General features: G+C 42.6%; 2 non-coding genes across 2 annotated transcripts; both read left to right on the top strand.

The window, feature by feature from the left end:
- The first annotated feature begins 3,016 nt into the window (after positions 1-3,016).
- Positions 3,017-3,088, top strand: Trnat-cgu (transfer RNA threonine (anticodon CGU)). Its single transcript has one exon. It is a non-coding gene; the product is annotated as a tRNA-Thr (tRNA).
- Positions 3,089-17,267: 14,179 nt separating this feature from the next.
- Positions 17,268-17,340, top strand: Trnat-agu (transfer RNA threonine (anticodon AGU)). Its single transcript has one exon. It is a non-coding gene; the product is annotated as a tRNA-Thr (tRNA).
- Positions 17,341-20,888: the final 3,548 nt, after the last annotated feature.

The following is a 20,888-nucleotide window of genomic DNA, read 5'->3' as shown; positions in this document are numbered from 1 at the left end:
GCCCCCGTTGTCCCATGCAACATTTGTCCCACAAACTTTTCAGCTACTATCATACTTTCGGAGTTATTCCAGGTGGCAATAGTTAGTGACTCACCCTGTATAATAAAGAAGCCACTCATTAGTGTAGGACAGGAGACTGTACGTACAGCAAAAGCAGAGGCTAAGAAACTGTGGATGATTCAGGAAATGCTGAATCTTAGAGTTGGTAGAAGAAATTACAAAATCGTAAGGGTACAGTAGGAAAGTACAGTATAGGCTGTTTATGAATGAAACTGATAGGAAATGTAGAAACAGGCTGACTCAGAATAACATGTAAGGATATGGAGAAAGACATGGTTGTAGGAAAAATTGGGATTATGTGCATGAAGAATGTGAAGAAGTAAAATGTAACGGTGCTGATCTACAAGATGGAAAAACCTCTATCAAATGCGGAAGATATGGCACACAGATGGCAGCAGTATATCAAAAGCCTATATGGGGGAAAGAAACCGTGTGATCCTTCTGAGAAGGCTAATGTGGAAGAAACGGATGTTCCGATGATTACATTACATCAATACTTCTTCCATAGATCATGAATACGTTTTATATGATGTGTAAATGTGTCAGTTTAACTATTTTTACAATTAATACTTTATAGCTAAACTCATCTACAGAGTGGAATGAGTTATCATTCACAAATTCTTTTAGTTAGTTATTAAATATTGTCAGATTTTTAATGCTATTTGGTAAATTACAAAAGACTTCTTTAACAGCATAATTCACTCCTTTCAGAGCCAAAGTCATATTTAAACCAGAATAGTGAAGATCATCCATTCTTCTAGCGTTGTAGCTACACACTTTGCTATTATTTTTGAATTGGGATGGGTTATAAATAACAAATTTCATAAGCGAATATATGTGTTGTGAAGGTATTGTGAATATCCCTAGTTCCCTAAATATATGGTGATCTTGGGTGGGCTCCAGCTATTATTCCGATTACATGTTTTCGTACAATGAATACTATTTCTCTTAATGATGAATTACCCCAAAGTATGATGCCATATGAAAGCAGTGAATGAAAGTAGGCATAGTAGGCTAATTTACTGATTTGTTTACCACCATAATTTGCTGTTACCCTTACAGCACAAATAGCTGAACTCAAACGTTTCAGCAGATGATCAGTGTTGTTTCTTCCAATTCAATTTCTCGTCAAAGCACACTCCCAAAAATGTTGAATATTCTGCCTTAGCAACAGACTTCTGTTCAAATTCTATATTTATCAATGTCATTTGCAACACAGAACTGTATATATTGTGTTTTCTCAAAATTTAGTGACAATCCATTTGCGTCCAGACTCTGAGATAGCGTTGGGTGATCTGAAATCAAACAATTCAATCAATGTTATATCATCAGAGTTAATAAAATATGTTGAATGTTTAGGAACTAGAAGGTTGTTTCCGATGGTATCAGAAGTGTATTATGAAAAGGGTGAATTACTAACAGATTTCCAGAAGATCAATATCATCACACTATCTGCGAAGATAGGTGTCGATAAATGTGAAAACTACTGGACTAATAATCTCACAAAGCACGCTTTCTAACTACCGACCAGAATGATACATAAATGAACAGAAAGAAAAATTGAAGATTTATTGGGCAATGAACAGTTTGGTTTCAGGTAAGCTGTAAGTTACTGAAAAGTTTGTCGTATAATAGTCGGAAAAAGAGATGCCGTTTGCTAGAAGTATATGTGCTGTAGTTAATGACTACCCATAATACTTTTGTGGGAACTCGGAACATTTATGAGAACTTTAATGTTTTCCCGACGTACTAAGAAGCCGATGGCAATTCGGCAATAAAGTCAGAAGCATATAAATTTTTATGCTTGTATTTCGACTCATACTTTCCGGTCACCTTCTGGAACCGAAGACTATATCTATAGCAACAACAGTGCCATTTCGAACCGCTGTTTAATATTCATATTGTGCCAGGGACGCAAGACACTGCCTCTACAGTCAAATCTCACCCATCAACTGTGTTCATTTCTTGTGCCGCGTGACTTGGGCAAGTGATTTGGACAAAAAATCTTGTTTACCACTAAAACACTACCAGCAGAATTGCGTGTACAGCCATACAGGAACACATTCCTCGTGCTTGAAAAAACTCCTACAGTTCGTGATCTACCTAATTCCATAAGCTTCTCTCATAACTTTTATCACTGCTATTAAAAGTTTTTATCAGTTCTCTATCTATTTGTCGAGAATGCGGTTCCATACGGAAGTAAAATTTGGTTCTATGAAAAGGCAACAACGTTTACCTGCTCGTCAGCTGAATGAGACATAAAGGTGCCTGAGTGAAACATGTTTGACTTAAGTTCTCAATCGTCCAATGTAAAACTGCCTAGGAATTTGTATATTAGTTTTTGCTAATTTTCCGCCCATCAATCGGTGACTTGAGGCGTCTAATTCGTTGAATGAAAATGGATATTTGCTCTTGTGCTTCTATCTTTCTACTGCTCGACACATCAATCTGATAATGCATTTACCAGTATAGCACTGCGTTAATCTATGTGCTTAATGTTTAGGGCAAGGTAAGCATGACTAGAAATGCCCAATATGAACACTTCTGAAGAAATTTTATAATGTGTAAGTTTCAAATTGTGAGTTGTGTTCAGAGCACTTAGTCACCGTATGAAGTTCGAATAAGAAACACTTATTCAGATTAATAGTTTTTTAATTAAACCCTTATATGGTAAATCATACACATTTGAATACACTACAACATTTACGAACGATGTGAAAACAGATACGTATTCGGTTTGTTCCGTAATGACCGGCACAACCGCGCCCACGCACTGTGGCGACATCTGTGCCGCCGGCGGGAACTAAAACTAAGCCGAAGCTTCACCAATATTGTGTGTGTCGCACGTCTGTTGTCAAAATTATATCCGAAACGAGGACAGTTAAAAAACTTCCTAAAGAATAACGTAACAAATGCTTTTCTTATTAAACTTGACACACCTCTATGTCATACGGTCGCCTCCTTAGCTCAGTGGTAGAGCACTGGTCTCGTAAACCAGGGGTCGTGAGTTCAAACCTCACAGGAGGCATATTTTTTTTTTTAAATTTAGTAATTTGCCCACTACTCGTTTTACTCTACGAAACGAATACATACACGTCTCTTGGTGTCCGTTGTGTTTGTGAGACGTTCTTGACGTTTAAAATAAACGGACGTCAAGATGGTAGTTAAAAGAAGACAGCAATGCTGAAATGATACGGGGCAGGTTTGTACGGTGATTACAGTGCTACTATGAAATATTGGTGCACTCTTCATTTCAGCACTACGATGAACGTTTAGGACGTCACTACTCTCTAAACAATTTCTAAATTACATTACCAATTATTACATATTAAGCTATAAGTTATTTTGTTAAGTGCATTCACTGAAAATACGATAAACTAATCGGTCGGAGTTCAGGACAAATGACTTTTGCAATTGCCAACAAAACGTGGAACGGTGTTTTCAAACATGTAGATATTTTTTTCATATTTTGCTTCTAATAATGTTGGTGTCCATATTACCACTTGAACGATGTACACTAACTTCTGTATCACAATGCATTTACTTTATTTGAAATGTTCCTGCATCCAACCATCTCTGCAAGTTGCATGTATTGCGTTTAGCGATGGCTATGAGGAAAGTGTCTTGTTCAGCTTTGGCTACACCGTATTTTATCAGCAATTAAGGCGTGGGTACAGAAAACTTCAAATTCAAAATATACTGGAACAGTGAGAGAATGTCTATTTCCAGTCCTTGAACAAGTGGAAGCGTTTCTAAGTTTTTCACTGCCTTCTGAATTATCACCCATCCCCTCCCCCCTCAAAAAAAAGCAATCTATCTTCACCAATTTGAAGAGAGGTTCAGCTTCAAAGAGCATTCACATTACTATATATCCAGATGTACTTTGTATCAGTGTCTCTTATTGATCGCTAAATTTAATGCAAGTATCATACATTCCTAGCTCCTTGACGATACACTTGCCCCAATGGCCTGATTTTGTATCGGTCTCATAAAACCCTGTTTCTGCGCACATATCTTCGTGTGTCAACCATTAGTTTGGTGCTTGCAAACTGACACAGTCCCGGCTGTGGCTATTGGCATATTTAATATGTAGTTCTTTCCTTAGCAAACCCATCATTTTTGTGCCATTTGTTTCTGCCTAGGAAATGTTCCAGATTTTCTGTCAGTTTAACACTAGAACTGCCGGAACTAGTACTATACTTAGAACTGCCGATGTGGTCAAAGTGACCACTTTCTTTGTAAGTACATGCTGTGTTGTTTAATGTAAATATTAATGACCTTGACAACAATGTATCACTTTAATTACGTTTAATAACAGTATCATTGTATTTTACAACAACAATGGGAACATAACATTACTAATATTAAAGAACATAGTTCACAATATTTATCTGCAACCATACTAATTGTATTGCAGTAGTTTTAAAATTAATAGAAATTAATCTTACTAGAGAAACTAAGTATCCATGAATATGTTAAGAGAAAGACCAATCATAAAATATGACCACGTTTAGTACCTAATCCTACTTACAAGCATTACAAACTACTGTCTTTATTACTTTATATGTACACAGCCCACAAACATATCTCTTGCATTTACTGCACACTTCATTTGTTTTGTTTCTGCATTTCCTCGTTTGGCATAGTTTTCTTACTTTCGCAGGAATTTCCGCTTCTTCTCTTTCTTCATCACCATCGTCCTTTTCTTTTCCATCCCTTGGCATCCTTTTCTGATTTCTGGTTTCCATATAGGCTCTACGTAATTCTTCTGCTGGATTTAGGATGAAATTCCTCCTACTTATTTTGATCCCTGTCACTAGCTTGAAAATGATCCATGCGTTGATGGCTGCTGGATCAAGGATATTGTGAAATACGTGTACAGGCTATCGACGAGTACCAGAGTGGACAGAATATTGCCTCGTCATCTGGTCCAAGACATCTACACCTAATTTTGTGCTATTGTATAACCTCAGTGTTTCGGGAAGGTGTTTCGAATTATTTTGTATTTCAATATCTGTGTGCATGGTGCTACACAGAAGAACATTTTTGCTCTTTTTCCCTTGGTAAACAGTCAGAGAACAGTCAAGAGAACAGACGTATAAAGAGGACTTTTCATTTTTTTTGTAGTGTTCGGAATTTCTTCTCTTGCACGGTTGATAGTGCCGACAAGACTAGTTTTCTCTTTTTCCAGTCTCTCCCCAAGTGTGACCGTAGTGAAAAAATTATCAGTAGTCACATTTCGCCCCTTATTGCGATTTAGAGCAACCAACTTCATTACTACTTGTTCTGGAAGTTCCCCATTGGGTGCCCTCTGTTCGTTCTTTCCTACATAAGGGAACCCATTACAAAGATATTTTGTTTCTACATCCGCTAGAAGCCAGAATTTGATTCCGAATTTATCAGGCTCATTCGGCATATATTGCAAATACGGACACCTGGTTCTGCTGGGGAAAAGTTGTTCGTCCACAGTGACATTTGATCCAGGTATGTAATTAAACTGACAGTTTTCTATAAAATGGTTCCAAGACGTTGATATAAGTGCAAATTTGTCACTTTTCAAACGTTCCGATCGTGTATTTTTTTCATCAAAACGCAGATATTTTAAAATTTCTCGAAACCTGTTTCTGCTCATTGTGTCAGCGAAAGATGGGGCTCCCCACTTTTTCGACCACAACTCATCTACTTCAATACATTTGGCACCAGCGCACCACGAACATATAATAAAGCAACAAGTGCATCTAATTCTTCTAAATCCAAACTCCATGAATCATTTCCAAGAAGCCGTTGTGCCTCTGCTTCTGTGCATTTCTTTATGTGTTTCATCATTGGCTGATCAACTAAAAGGCGCCAGGCACTCGAAACATTATCATTTGAGACGTGCCGCTTTGCATGTGGAGTAGGTCCCCGTGTTTCTTTCAATATATTCTGTTGACCTATCCTACCTGGAATAGTAACACCGAAGTCTGCTACAGTCCACTCCGTGATCCCGTCCTTCCCCAGGAGTTTTGAGCCAGGTTCTGGAAGTGAACCCTCACTTCGTTCTCCTCTTCTACGTCGATTCTGTATTGGTCCACTTACAGGAGATGCAGTTCCTTTTTTACCCAGGCTAGGTCCTTCTCTAGCATTCTTTATATTACTGCTTGGTCCTGGTTCAGCAACTGCGTGAGGAAAGAGACAATTATAAAGCTACAACTCATTACAAAGATAACATACCACACAATAAAATAGCAGTAACAGAAGTAGCAGTATAAGTGTCAGCTCTACTACAATAGTGATCATTATTCATATAGTAATAATAATAATAATAATAATAAGTGAATGTAAATTACCTTCATCTTCAGTCTCGGAGCTGTCACTCTCCACATTAGCGACAGGTTGGTAATCTTCATCTGTAGAATCTTCCACAAGGTCCTCAACTTCAGGATCATTTTCAGCATCCGATTCATACAAAAGGGTGACAATTTCTTCATCCGAAAGTGGCTGTGCCCATGGTTTGTATCGCTGCGACATATGAGCCATGTCTACTGCTCTGAGACCAGTACTCAAATAATCAGTCTTGTTTATGCGAAACCCAATAGCAAACAATAAATGAAATATTGCATTGTTGAGCTTTTAAATTCAAACAATGCGGATAAACTTCAGTAACCAACATATTTAGTACATTGTTGACGAGTGCTAAGAATAAATCCGGGGAGTGACGCACAACAATCTTTAAATAATCTGTTTTCAAATATACATGTAATGTGGTCAAAGTGACCACTCGGCGGTTTTAAGTATAAGTGGTCATTCAAAGAAAACTAATGAATATAAAATAAATATTGGACTATTTATATGATCTACATAAACATTTAGGAAAAGTCATTAACTCACAACAGCATAGATTAGAAATTGACCCAATAATAACATGCTAAAATATAAAAAGTGGTCAAATCAACCACTCGGCGGTCCTAGTGTCAAATGGTGTACGAGTTATGTCTGCAGCTCCTATTGCCTTATGTAGCGGCGAACTGCTGTTACGAAAATACTGCTTCCAATTCCTAAGTTGCTTCTCAAGTAGGTTCACAGTATCTGCTGGATCTGGATCCCATTTTTCACTCACGAAGGTCAGTCTTCCTACAGCTGATACAGGATGGTGGAGTATTGCTCTGTCGATGCTCATGAGGTGACGGCGGCAGCGCCTGCGACAAAGTTCCATTAGCTCCATTCGTAATGAGAACATAATAGTTACTTGTAGAAGATTCAGATCAAGCTCTTGATGTTATTATGAGCTTAATTCATCTGCCTACATACGTCGCTCCGACTGTCCCTGAACAATGATGGCTCGTCCCCACAATGACCACCAACTTCTAGTCGTGCATTAGAGACAGACACACACACACACACACACACACACACACTAATCGTAGCTACCGCTAGAGTACCGAGCGCGTGCACTCTGACGTAAAACGATATGTGTGTGAACTTTTTCTCATAGCACCCTGACATACTTTGGGAGCGATACCTCGGAGCATTGTTAGTCGCGTGTTACAGACGAACAAACAGACGCACTTGACCTGACAACAGTTTAACGTATCATTCCCTTGTGAGCGACAATGATGGACATATCGAGAGCTGCATTTTATCTAACATAAGACTGAATGGAGAAATATTGTCTGCATTGCAGGAGTACGTAATCTATATGTCGCACAATTAGGACAAAAGCGTCGCTTCACAAACATTGTTTACAAAGGTGTGTACCTAATTAGCACTACTATGTAATGACAATAAAAAGACAGAAGAATGGAAATGTTCCTTTACTTTCCAAGCAGTAAGGAAGTCACGCTAGCTTTATTGACTCGATAAGCGGAATGGAACCGGAATCTATAGACAACAGGAAGTGATGGGAGCGCCTCACGCAAGCATCCGACTCCAGAAAGGAGTGTTCCCCCCAGAGTGAATAAAGTCAAATTTGGGTGTCGACCGAGTTGGGAAGTTTTTCGATGTCAGTTTGCATACATATGGTCACATTATATGACAGTCGATACTGTCGTCATTAACTGAGGGTACTCTAACCACAAAAATTAAACTAATCCCAGATAGTAGGGGCACCAGCACTCAAGAATAGTGCGTGACACCGTTAGAGTTGCACACGAATCGCCTTATAAAAGAAATGATTCCAAAGCCATCATTCAACTGACAGTTTGATAAACTGAAGGGAACTCTCTTTGTCCCAACGTTGGTATCAATGGAAGACTGGAAGAAAAATAAGCTGACACTGAATTCACGATTGCAGACTGGAACTCAGGCTACAGACAGACGATAAGTATAAAATCTCCAGGAACTTGTTTAAAACTTCAGTGCCAATGAATAGTGCTTAACAGATCCGCTGTTTGTGTCTATACAGAATACATCAAAACCACAGCTGAATTGAAGAAACATCATTAGAGTTTGATATGAAGTTTAGAAAGAAATATGTCAGTGTAACCACTTAGTTGGTCAAAAGCCGTTTCATCTCAAATTTCTCTCTATTTAGTCCACGTAATAAACCCCGTATTTCAGGGAAGGAACAATTTATTCACTCTTTCTCATCTGCGAAGGCTAATGAATACAAACAGGTCAAACCCTGAGCCTTAATTCTATATACGTTAAAGACGTGACTTAAACGTACCAATTCGTAACGGCTAAAATAATAGGTCACTAGAACCAGCAGAATAATCGTATTTGAGAGAAGTGTTTAGAACAGAAACTAAAGCACTAACAACATATGGGCAACTGAAGATTGCCGTAAGCTACATGTCAAGCTAATACTGGAAACTAAAGAAAAGCGACTGAGTGCGAAAGGTGTGAGTTTTGTAACATCCCTAGACAGTGGCAAACGTCACATAAACTTCACTGTAGTAAGAACAAATACAATATAGTAACTGAAAAACAACTGAAGCACCCAGAAGACATGGTCTGATGTCAACAGAACTTTTACACGTGCACACAATCGGCGGGAATATCAATCATTAGAGCTGCGATTTCCTGTGACTAGTAGGACAGTCAACAGAGTGCCTTAGTGTTATTCGTGTTTAGTGTTGTTGCCAGGTGTGGTAGGCTATATACACTTTGTAATCAATAGTATCCGGACACCCCCAAATACATATTTTCTCATAATAGGTGCATGGTACTGTCACTCGCTGCCAGGTACTCCATATCACCGACCTCAGTAGTCATTAGACATCGTGAGGGAGCAGAATGGGGTGATTGGGTGTCACTTGTGTCATACGACTGTACGCGCGATTTACACACTCCTAAACATCCCTAAGTCCACTGTTTCCGATGTGATAGTAAAGTGGAAACGTGAGGGAGCACGTACTGAACATAAGCGTACAGGCCGACCTCGTCTGTTGACTGACGGAGACCGCCGACAGTTGAAGAGGGTCGTAATGCGTAATAGGCAGACATCTATTCCGGCCCATCACACAGGAATTCCAAACTGGATCAGGATCGACTGCAAGTGCTATGACAGTTAGGCGGGAGGTGAGAAAACTTGGATTTCATGGTCGAACGGCTGATCATAAGCCACACATCCCGCCGATAAATGTAAGACGACGCCTCGCTTGGTGTAAGGAGCGTAAACGCTGAGCAATTGAACAGTGGAGAAACGTTGTGTGGAGTGACGAACCACTGTACTCGGCGTGGTGATTCGATGGCAGGGTGTGGGTATGGCGAATGCCCGGTGAACGTCACGTGCCAGCGTGTGTACTGCCAACAGTAAATTTCGGAGGCGGTGGTGTTATGGTGTGGTCGGGTTTTGCATGGAGACGACTTGCACCCCTTGTTGTTTTGCGTGGCACTATCACAGCACAGGCCTACATTGATGTTTTAAGCAGCTTCTTGCTTCCCACTGTTGAAGAGCAATTCGGGGGATGGAGATTGCACCTTTCATCACGATCGAGGACCTGTTCATAATTCACTGCCTGTGGCGGAGTGGTTACACGACAATAAGATGCCTGTAATGGCCTAGCCTGCACAGAGTCGTGGCAAGAATCGTATAGAACACTTTTGGGATGTTTTGGAAAGCCGATTTCGTGCCAGGCCTCACCGACCGACATCAATACCTCTCCTCAGTGCAGCACTCCGTGAAGAATGGGCTGCCATTCCCCAAGAAACCTTCTAGCACCTGATTGAGCGTTTGCCCGCAAGAGTGGAAGCGGTCATCAAGGCAAAGGGTGGGCCAACACCATATTGAATTCCAGCAATTCAGCCAGGTGTCCGGAAGCTTATAATCACATAGTGTACGAGGCGTGAACAAAGTCAGATGTTGAGTGATAACTATGAGGGACACGAAGATGCGGCGTACGCGTACTCGTGTGAAATCGCATTATCAGCACCTGAAAGGATTTGAAAGGGGCCTCATTGTGGGTATACATTTGGCCGGCTGGTCGAATCGTGCAATAAACAGATTCGTGAGGCTTTTGGACGTGACAGCGATCCGACACTGGACTGCGTGGAAACGTGAGAGCGGACATACACGTCGTGAAGGATCCGGTCGGCCACGTCAGAGGACCACCAGGGAGGATCGCGGTACTGTGCACCGAGCACATCGTAGCCCCTTCAGATCCGCAGCTGCCGACCCAGAGCGAGTAATGGACTCCCTGCAACATTCACTGGCCGCAGATTAACAGCAGCCGGACTACGGAATTACCGGCCCGTGCGTAGGCTGCCGTTAACACCACAGAACAATCGGCTACTTTTCGAGTGGTGATGCCACTTTTGAGCCATGGACTGCTGATGAAGGGTATCGCATTGTGTTCAGTGATGAGTCGCGGTTCTCGACCAGCCTGTATGACCGAAGAGTACCGTGGTGACTTGGGGAGAGGTCTCATTCTTTTAATGTTTTGGAGAGGCACAGTAGCCTTACGCCTACTGTTTAGGACGTGGTGAGATATCGGGCGTGACTCCAGCTCATCGCCAGTAGTGTTTGAAGGGACTCTCACGGCGCAACGGAACGTCACGGACATCCCGCGTCCCCGCACGTTATTTCTCATACGATAGCGTCTTGTGCTATTTTTCAACAGAACAATGCTTCACTACACACGGGACGTGTCTCTATTATGTGTCTGCGCGATATTCAGGTACTCCTCACATCTCTCCACGATAGAATACGTGTGGGCCCAGCTTAGACGAAAACTCCGTCCGAGTTGCAGTGTCCAGAATACAGAGGGCATGTTAAAACAACCGTGGGCTAGCTTGCGTCGGGAGAGAATGAAATGGCTTTATGGTAACCTTCCCAAACGAAGTAGCGCATGCATCCAGACCGGAGGGGTGCGACGTTATAAGTGGGCTCATACTGCCAAGTTCTTCATAAATGTGACAAAATTTTCTAATCTCACTGCAATAATATCGAATGAGGCCAGAATGAGATTTTCACTCTGCAGCGGAGTGTGCGCTAATATGAAACTTCCTGGCAGATTAAAACTGTGTGCCGGACCGAGACTCGAACTTTTTTTTGTAACAATATATATTTATTAAAATATATTAACAAACGATACATTTAAATAAAGAAACATTTCATTCTATTATCCTATTTCTAGCGTTGGTTAACATTACTGTCTTTTTATAGGTTTACGTTTGTATATTCTTTTCGTTTTTCTCTTATTGTTGTCCTTAAACCGTTTTACATAGTCATTTGTCGTCTTTTTTGTTTGGGTAAAGCATTCCAGGACAGACATATAATTTATACGTAGCATCGACACATTGATTTTGAGTTCAAATTTCTGTGTGTCATCCACTTGTGATGCCACGTTCGCATTGTATACTCTGGTTCGATCTCTTCCTCTACTTTGCACTGTTAGGTGGGACAATATGAGGGAAAACATCAGCATGATAGATGGAGCAGAAGTGGAAGAAAATTTTTTTTACATGTGCTACAGATTGTACATAAATTAAAGAAGAAGGAAAAAAATTATGTCATATTATATAAGAGAAGCAGAGAGGAAAGTGTGAGTAAACAACGTAAATTTTATAGAAATATAGTATAGGAAAAAGAATTATGAGTAGTTGACACTTTCCACTAGGTAATGCTTGTATCCCAAACAATATAGTACAAAAATGAGGAAGGAAAAAAACTCACTGGTAGTACTACTGTGCATACTTTTGACACTGTTTTGGCTGCGAGCAGGACAGATGTTTGGTGAGAAGCACTTTGTATCACTGATTTCACTAAGAAGCAACACTTTATACTACTGTACTTCACTATTTGATGCGAGAGGAGAAAGCACTTTATCTTTTGTGTTGCACTTGTTCACTATCACTGCACACGTTATTCTTGTGGTGAGTGTGGTGAGGTGGCTGGTGGCGGTGCTGAGGGTCACAGGCTGGGAAGGACTCTGGCGATCGCTGTCTGCAGTGGAATCTGCAGGAAGTTTCTGAAGTTCTCGTGGTATCGCCTGTGCTGCTGGGCCGTCTTGTTCTCCTCCCAGAGGTCCATCATGAAGGCCAGCTGGTCGGCCTGCCTCCGTGCTACGATGGCGTGTGCCGCCATGGCGAGGATCCAGAGAGTCGCCAGTCTCTCGGGCCGTGGAAATGGGTTGCAGTCCTGGGCGGTGATTGCTTCCACTGTGATGCTTCCCGGCGCCGTTCTGTTCATGTGGGTCACCATCTGCTGGCACGTTTCCCACTCGGCACCTTTGCCTTTCGCGGGCAAGTCCTCTACCAAGTGAGCTACCCAAGCACGACTCACGCCCCGTCTTCACAGCTTTACTTCTGCCAGTACCTCGTCTCCTATCTTCCAAACTTTACAGAAGCTCTCCTGCGAACCTTGCAGAACTAGCACTCCTGAAAGAAAGGGTATTGCGGAGACATGGCTTAGCCACAGCCTGGGGGATGTTTCCAGAATGAGCTTTTCACTCTGCAGCGGAGTGTGCGTTGATATGAAACTTCCTGGCAGATTAAAACTGTGTGCCGGACCGAGACTCGAACTCGGACCCTTTGCACTTCGCAGTCAAGTGCTCTACCAACTGAGCTTAATATCGAATGACATCACATAAACAACCGCAACACTTCGCCTTAAGATAACAAGTAGGAAATTTGTCGAAACGTTGCCGCCGCAGAACGACGTATTCACCCTCTCAAGTCTCAAGTTTCATTTGCATTGCATGCATTATCTTGAAACATTTTACATGGTGTTTCAAAATGAATATACGGGTTTTAAAACTCTATAGCATTTGCTACATTCAACTTAAAATTATAAAAAATACACAAAATGAAAGAGCACCTCAGACAGTTTTTCTAGCAAGTGTTCAATGTGAGCACCATTTGTCGCTCATCGAGTCGATAGGCGAGTTCTTTCCATACCTTGATCAGTGTGCCTGCAGAAATTGTTACAACAATGCTGTTTCTAAGGTCGCGTGGATCGGCTAGTAACGGAGTCATACACACTTATACACATGATCCTTCATTAAGTCCCAAAGGGAAAAGTCGCATGGCGTAAGATCGTATGTGAAAATGGTGGTCATGCAAAACAAGTTCTGTCATCCGGCCACTTGGGGCCAATCAAGCGGTCGGGTACAACGTCGTTTAACCAATCGCGTACTGAGTTATGCCAGTGAGACGGCGCACCATTTAGCTGCCGAGTAAAGTTCTACTGAAGCTTCTTCCAACTGAGGAGAGAGCCATGGTTCTGCCGTGTAAAGATAAGAAACACCAGTTAAGAGTTTCTTCGCCGAAAAATAAAGGCCCACAAACTTTCTGCCTGGATATGGCACCAAAAAACATTCAATTTAGGGGAGGCTCGTTGCAACTATACCATCTCGTGGGTATTTGCTGATCTGCAGATGCGCACATTATGTGTGTTCGCATTTCCACTTAGGTGAAATGTCGATTCATCACTGAGGACGACATGCTGAAAATTTTCATCGTCATGCAGCAACATTTCGTTTGCAATGTTGGCACGTAGATCATAGTCTCTAGGCTTTAGAGCTCTTAACAGCTGCAAACGATAAGGACGTAATTTTGTTTCCTTAAAAGTCTCTGCACAGACGTCACTGGAACTACTAATTGATTATTAGCCTTCAGAACTGATTTCTTGGGGCTAAACGTGAAAGACTCTCACTATGTCAACACGTTCTTCAGTCAATCTTTGTCGTTCCGCGCTTTTCCCTTGGCGCGCAGGTGTACACACAAAACTGTTTTAGTTGCTTTTGATGTGTTATTTATAATTGCAAGCTGAATGTAATAAATGCTACAAAGCCTTAAAACCTGTATATTAATTTCGAAACAAACTGTACTTTCGAAACTAGGTCCTCATACAGTCTCTAGCACCTCAATGTACGTGTTACACTTCCCTCTAGTGTTCAGCCAAGCAATGCATTATTTACTGCCACCTAAGTGTAGAAGGCTGCCCAAATCATAACACTTCCACCACCAAAATTTCTACTCATTCTTACCTGCTGTTCTGTTCTCAGATTAACAATATTGAAATCCATCCGGACCATATAAATTAAACTTCTTCGTATCACTGAAGATTGCTTTATCCCATTTTAAAGTGCATGACGTATGTTTCTCAACAAACTCCAGTCTAGCCTGTTTATATTTGGGTGTTAGAACAAGGTTCTGCAGTCGTCTCTCAAAAGCAAGATGTTTTAACATTTAACAAAATTTGTCGTACACGTCTGGAAGTTAGGCAACTGTAAATCAGCAACAAGTTGAGAAGAACAACGATTTGCGGCCCTTGCTCTGCGCAAAAATAACCGTTTCGATGCCTCAGATAATCTTCTACATTGCGCATTGTTCTGTCCATATCGTGCGTCCAGTCCAGTGAAATTATCCATCACTGAACTTGAACGGTTCAACTTCTTGACAGTTAGTGAGTCTCATTTCCTTGTACGCACCGATTTTTGCTTTTTCATCACGTGATAACTGTTTGCCTTGTGCCGCTGTCACAATCGTGGTTTACTTTGTCACTAATGGGTTCCGTTTGCCATCTGCAGTAAAAGCACGTTCGTACACAGTAACACCGCGCAGAACCCACTGTCTTTATACCAAGTACCCCTTCTCCCACCTGAATTGTTGATGTCTTGTTATATACTGTACTACTGATTTCAAATGCAGTACCATTCGACAGTATTTGCCGGTATACCGGATCTGTACTATTGCATGTACGCACCGCGGGTGAGAGATGACTGTCTGTATAACAGGTGCCACCTTCTCCCGCCTGAATTGTTGATGTCTTGTTATATTCCACGGGACGAAGAAGGCCCAGCTCATAGCAATCTATAAAAAGGGTAGAAAATAGGATGCACATAATTACCGGCAATTTCACTGACATCGATTTGTTGTAGAATCATGGGACGTATTTTGTGTTCAGACATAATGACCTTTCTAGACTCTGAGAAGCTCATCTGCAGAAACCAGCACGGTTTTAGGAAACAGCGGTCATGCGAGACACAGCTGGCCCTCTTTGTGCATGATATACAACAGGGTCTAGATACCGGCTCCCAGGTCGATGCCATATTTCTCGACTTTCGAAAGGCGTTCGACTCAGTTCTGCACTGTCGCTTGTTCCAAAAGGTGCTATCCGATGACATATACGGTTGGATAGAAAGTTTTCTAACAGACAGAGAGCAGTATGTCGTCCTGAATGGGGATACTTCAACAGAAACAAGCGTAACTTGAGGTGTGCCCCATGTCAGCGTAATAGGTCCGCTGCTTTTTACGATTCACATAAACGATCTGCTTGATGGTATGGACAGCGCCATTAGACAGCTTACCGATGATGCTGTAGTCTACAGGAAAGTAGTATCATACGAAAGTTGTGAACAAATCAATGAGGATTTGCAGAAAATAAATGTGCGGTGTAATGACTGACAGTTATCTCTCAATATTAGTAAGTGTAACCTACTGCGTATAACAAGACGAAAATCCCCATTAATGTACAAGTACAAAATAAATTCCCAGTCTCTGGAAGCGGTAACATCCGTCAAGTATTTGGGTATGACTATTCGAAGTGATCTCAAATGGAATGATCAGATTACACAAGTAACGGGAAGGCGAACTCTAGATTGCGGTTTATTGGTAGAATCCTGAAGCGATGCAGTCCTTCAACAAAGGAAATTGTTTACAATACGTCAGTTCGTCCAGTCTTAGAGTATTGTTCGTCTGTATGGGACCCTTACCAGTTGGGTCTGATTCAAGAGATTGAGAAGGCCCAAAGAAGAACGGCAACATTTGTGACTGGTACATTTAGCCATCGCCAAAGCGTTACAAATCTCATAGAAAGTTTGAAGTGGGACGCACTTGCAGATAGACGACGCGCTAAACGGAAGGGGCTGCTCACTAAATTCCGAAATCCGATCTTCGCCGAGGCTGTAGAGTATATATTATTACCACAAACTTTAAAATCGCGCAATGATCACCATTCAAAGATAAGGGAAATTAGAGCTCGTACTGAGGCGTTCAGGCAGTCGTTTTTCCGTCGCGCGATCCGCTAGTGCAACAGAGGAGGGGAAATATGACTTTCGCGCGAATTGTGCCCTCCGCCACACAGCGCTTGGTGGCTAGCGGAGTATATATGGAGATGTAGATACTGTACTGCTGACTTCAAATGCGGTACCACTCGACAGCATTTTCCGGTATACTGTATGTCTACTACTGCATCTACACTGTGCACTATTCCAAGCGGTAATGTTTATTTTCCTACATATACCCATGTCTTTATACTGACTTCCACTACTGTAGCTATCCTGAGACGTCCAAATACCCGCTGATTAAAGTAAATTGATCCACTTACCTTACAGAGACTCTTTTGGCAGCGCCCTCCAAGCGGTTCAAGGCTCTTTCTGTGTTCTGAGACTGGTGCAATCCACTTAAGGCACCACAACTTCACAGGCTGCAACAACGGAAATCTCTGCAGGTCCCTGTTCAAACACTTATACTTATTAGTCTACACCATAAGGATTTTGATTAATGTATTTGACATTTATGCCTTCTTAAACTGTTGCACATAATATTTAATTACGGTTGATTAGATTGTTTCGATTGACAGCGTGTACTGAGTGGTGATTGTTGGGGACAACAATGGAAATATCTGAAAATTCATTTGTTCTCTTCATATCTCATAAGAGATTCCACGAGTAATGAGTGTAATGGATAAGGGACACTACATTAGAAGTGTGTAGATAAGTTGAATTTGGGTCTGAAAGGAGGCGTGCTAGGGTAGTCCGTGCAGTTGCAATGACCATTGTGTCCAGATGGCTCAGTGGTCAGACCAACTGCCTAGTAAGCTGGAGACCTGGGTTCGAATCCCAGTCCAGCACAATGATTTCAACCAATGCCCACTCGCAGCCAATGTCTGTAATTCCTTTGTTCTTACATCATGTTTCAACTTCGCTAAATCAGCTTCGGCAACTTTTTGAACACTGTAAAATATCTAAGTCTTTATCTATTATCTTCGCCTAATTCTCAATGCGCTCCAGTTTTGTATGAGGGTGTGGGGTGATACCTTTGTCATGGCTGACAACGACGCACGCTTTCTGTCTCTACTGTAATACTCGTAGATAAAAAAGCAGCACTCGGTATTCCTTGTACGCTTTCTCGTGAGAATAATTATTACGCATCACCACAGAGTGTACTCACTGCGGTGTAAATTTTTAAAAAGCACCAACATCGTTTCCTTCGTTTCTTTTGGGAGGCAAAGTATCCCGTCGGTACTGACGTGGATCTTCTTGTATTGTGTAATAACAGTGCTTTCTAATTTATTTTAGATAAATAAATCGACAGAACATTTGCCATAAGACTTTGAACGTCTCTGCAGTCGCAAATGCTGACACTCACTGCAAAGAACTTTCGATGTACGCAATAATGGAGGTTCCAACTAGGGAGATGGGATAATTTACAGTGCTGTCCGAAAAATAACGAAAAACGATCAAAAAATTCCGATACATGGTGTTTGTTTAAAAATAAAATGATGACACAACAAGGTAAAAATCATGTCGGAAATCTACAGGTTGTTTGCTAGTGAAATTATTGAGATGTCAGAATAGTACATCTGAATAACGATTAGGTGTCACATTTGATCGCTTGTAGGCTTACGAGCAGCACTGCCGTAACACAGGCCTGAAAGTGGAAGCCAGAAATAACAAGCGTGGAACTGGAAGCCAGAAATGACATCCTTAGGAAGATGACAAGCAGTGCACGGGACTCTCAGTCACGTGCTTTAAGAACAACGGTTTTATCAGTCTGCTACTCTGTGGAAATACACACGTGGCTTGACTAGTACAGATATGGTCACACCAAATACTTCAAGGCTCCAAATGAAACACATTCATTTATTACTGGACGTCACTTAGCAAGTGTCCCTCCCCCAGATATATGTCACGAGGCTGCTAGCAGCGTGGAAAGAAAAAACTTCGTCATCAAGCCGAGCCAGCCATCACGTTATTGTGTACTAACCGTCCTGCCGGCCGCGGTGGTCTCGCGGTTCTAGGCGCGCAGTCCGGAACCGTGCGACTGCTACGGTCGCAGGTTCGAATCCTGCCTTGGGCATGGATGTGTGTGATGTCCTTAGGTTAGTTAGGTTTAACTAGTTCTAAGTTCTAGGGGACTGATGACCACAGCAGTTGAGTCCCATAGTGCTCAGAGCCATTTGAACCATTTTTTACTAACCGTCCAGAGACTGACGCCCCGAAAAAGCTTCATGAAAACTACACTCCTGGAAATGGAAAAAAGAACACAATGACACCGGTGTGTCAGACCCACCATACTTGCTCCGGACACTGCGAGAGGGCTGTACAAGCAATGATCACACGCACGGCACAGCGGACACACCAGGAACCGCGGTGTTGGCCGTCGAATGGCGCTAGCTGCGCAGCATTTGTGCACCGCCGCCGTCAGTGTCAGCCGGTTTGCCGTGGCATACGGAGCTCCATCGCAGTCTTTAACACTGGTAGCATGCCGCGACAGCGTGGACGTGAACCGTATGTGCAGTTGACGGACTTTGAGCGAGGGCGTATAGTGGGCATGCGGGAGGCCGGGTGGACGTACCACCGAATTGCTCAACACGTGGGGCGTGAGGTCTCCACAGTACATCGATATTGTAGCCAGTGGTCGGCGGAAGGTGCACGTGCCCGTCGACCTGGGACCGGACCGCAGCGACGCACGGATGCACGCCAAGACCGTAGGATCCTACGCAGTGCCGTAGGGGACCGCACCGCCACTTCCCAGCAAATTAGGGACACTGTTGCTACTGGGGTATCGGCGAGGACCATTCGCAACCGTCTCCATGAAGCTGGGCTACGGTCCCGCACACCGTTAGGCCGTCTTCCGCTCACGCCCCAACATCGTGCAGCCCGCCTCCAGTGGTGTCGCGACAGGCGTGGATGGAGGGACGAATGGAGACGTGTCGTCTTCAGCGATGAGAGTCGCTTCTGCCTTGGTGCCAATGATGGTCGTATGCGTGTTTGGCGCCGTGCAGGTGAGCGCCACAATCAGGACTGCATACGACCGAGGCACACAGGGCCAACACCCGGCATCATGGTGTGGGGAGCGATCTCCTACACTGGCCGTACACCACTGGTGATCGTCGAGGGGACACTGAATAGTGCACGGTACATCCAAACCGTCATCGAACCCATCGTTCTACCATTCCTAGACCGGCAAGGGAACTTGCTGTTTCAACAGGACAATGCACGTCCGCATGTATCCCGTGCCACCCAACGTGCTCTAGAAGGTGTAAGTCAACTACCCTGGCCAGCAAGATCTCCGGATCTGTCCCCCATTGAGCATGTTTGGGACTGGATGAAGCGTCGTCTCACGCGGTCTGCACGTCCAGCACGAACGCTGGTCCAACTGAGGCGCCAGGTGGAAATGGCATGGCAAGCCGTTCCACAGGACTACATCCAGCATCTCTACGATCGTCTCCATGGGAGAATAGCAGCCTGCATTGCTGCGAAAGGTGGATATACACTGTACTAGTGCCGACATTGTGCATGCTCTGTTGCCTGTGTCTATGTGCCTGTGGTTCTGTCAGTGTGATCATGTGATGTATCTGACCCCAGGAATGTGTCAATAAAGTTTCCCCTTCATGGGACAATGAATTCACGGTGTTCTTATTTCAATTTCCAGGAGTGTATAAGTAGGCTGTTTAGGTTTTTTTACTGGTAACGCCACGTAGCCCTCTGTATGAAAATCACTGGCTGTGCTGTGTGCAGTCTGTGGCTGGTTTACATTGTTGTTTGCTATTGGGCAGTTGGATGTTAACAGCACGTAGCGTTGCGCAGTTGGAGGTGAGTCGCCAGCAGTGGCAGATGTGTGGAGTGAGATGGCGGAGTTTTGGGAGCGGATGATCTAGACAGAGACAGTAAATTTGTAAGACTGGATGTCATGAACTGATATATATATATATATATATATATATATATATATATATATATATATATATATATATATTTTATGACTTTTGAACACTATTAAGGTAAATACAGTGTTTGTTCTCTATCAAAACATTTCATTTGCTAACTATGTCTATCAGTAGTTAGAATCTTTTATGCAGCTGGTAACAGTGACGCTCGCTGTATTGCACTAGTTCGAGTGACGAAGGTTTTTGTGAGATAAGTGATTCATAAAAGGTATAGGTTAATGTTAGTCAGGGCCATTCTTTTGTAGGGATTACTGAAAGTCAGATTGCGTCGCGCTAAAAATATTGTGTGTCACTTTAGTGAATGTCTGAGTACGTTCAGTTTTGATCAGCTGTTTGGAAATCAAATAACTTAGGGTTTTACCAGCACAGTAATTCATTAATTTTTCTAAGGGGACGTTACAAAACCAACAGCATCCTGCAAAAAGAGTCCATCCATAGCAAGGCACAT

The sequence above is a fragment of the Schistocerca nitens genome, chromosome 10 (assembly GCF_023898315.1).
Source record: "Schistocerca nitens isolate TAMUIC-IGC-003100 chromosome 10, iqSchNite1.1, whole genome shotgun sequence".
Taxonomy (NCBI): domain Eukaryota; kingdom Metazoa; phylum Arthropoda; class Insecta; order Orthoptera; family Acrididae; genus Schistocerca; species Schistocerca nitens.
The sequence above is the reverse complement of the archived record's forward strand: the minus strand, read 5'-3'. Positions and strand labels throughout refer to the sequence as shown.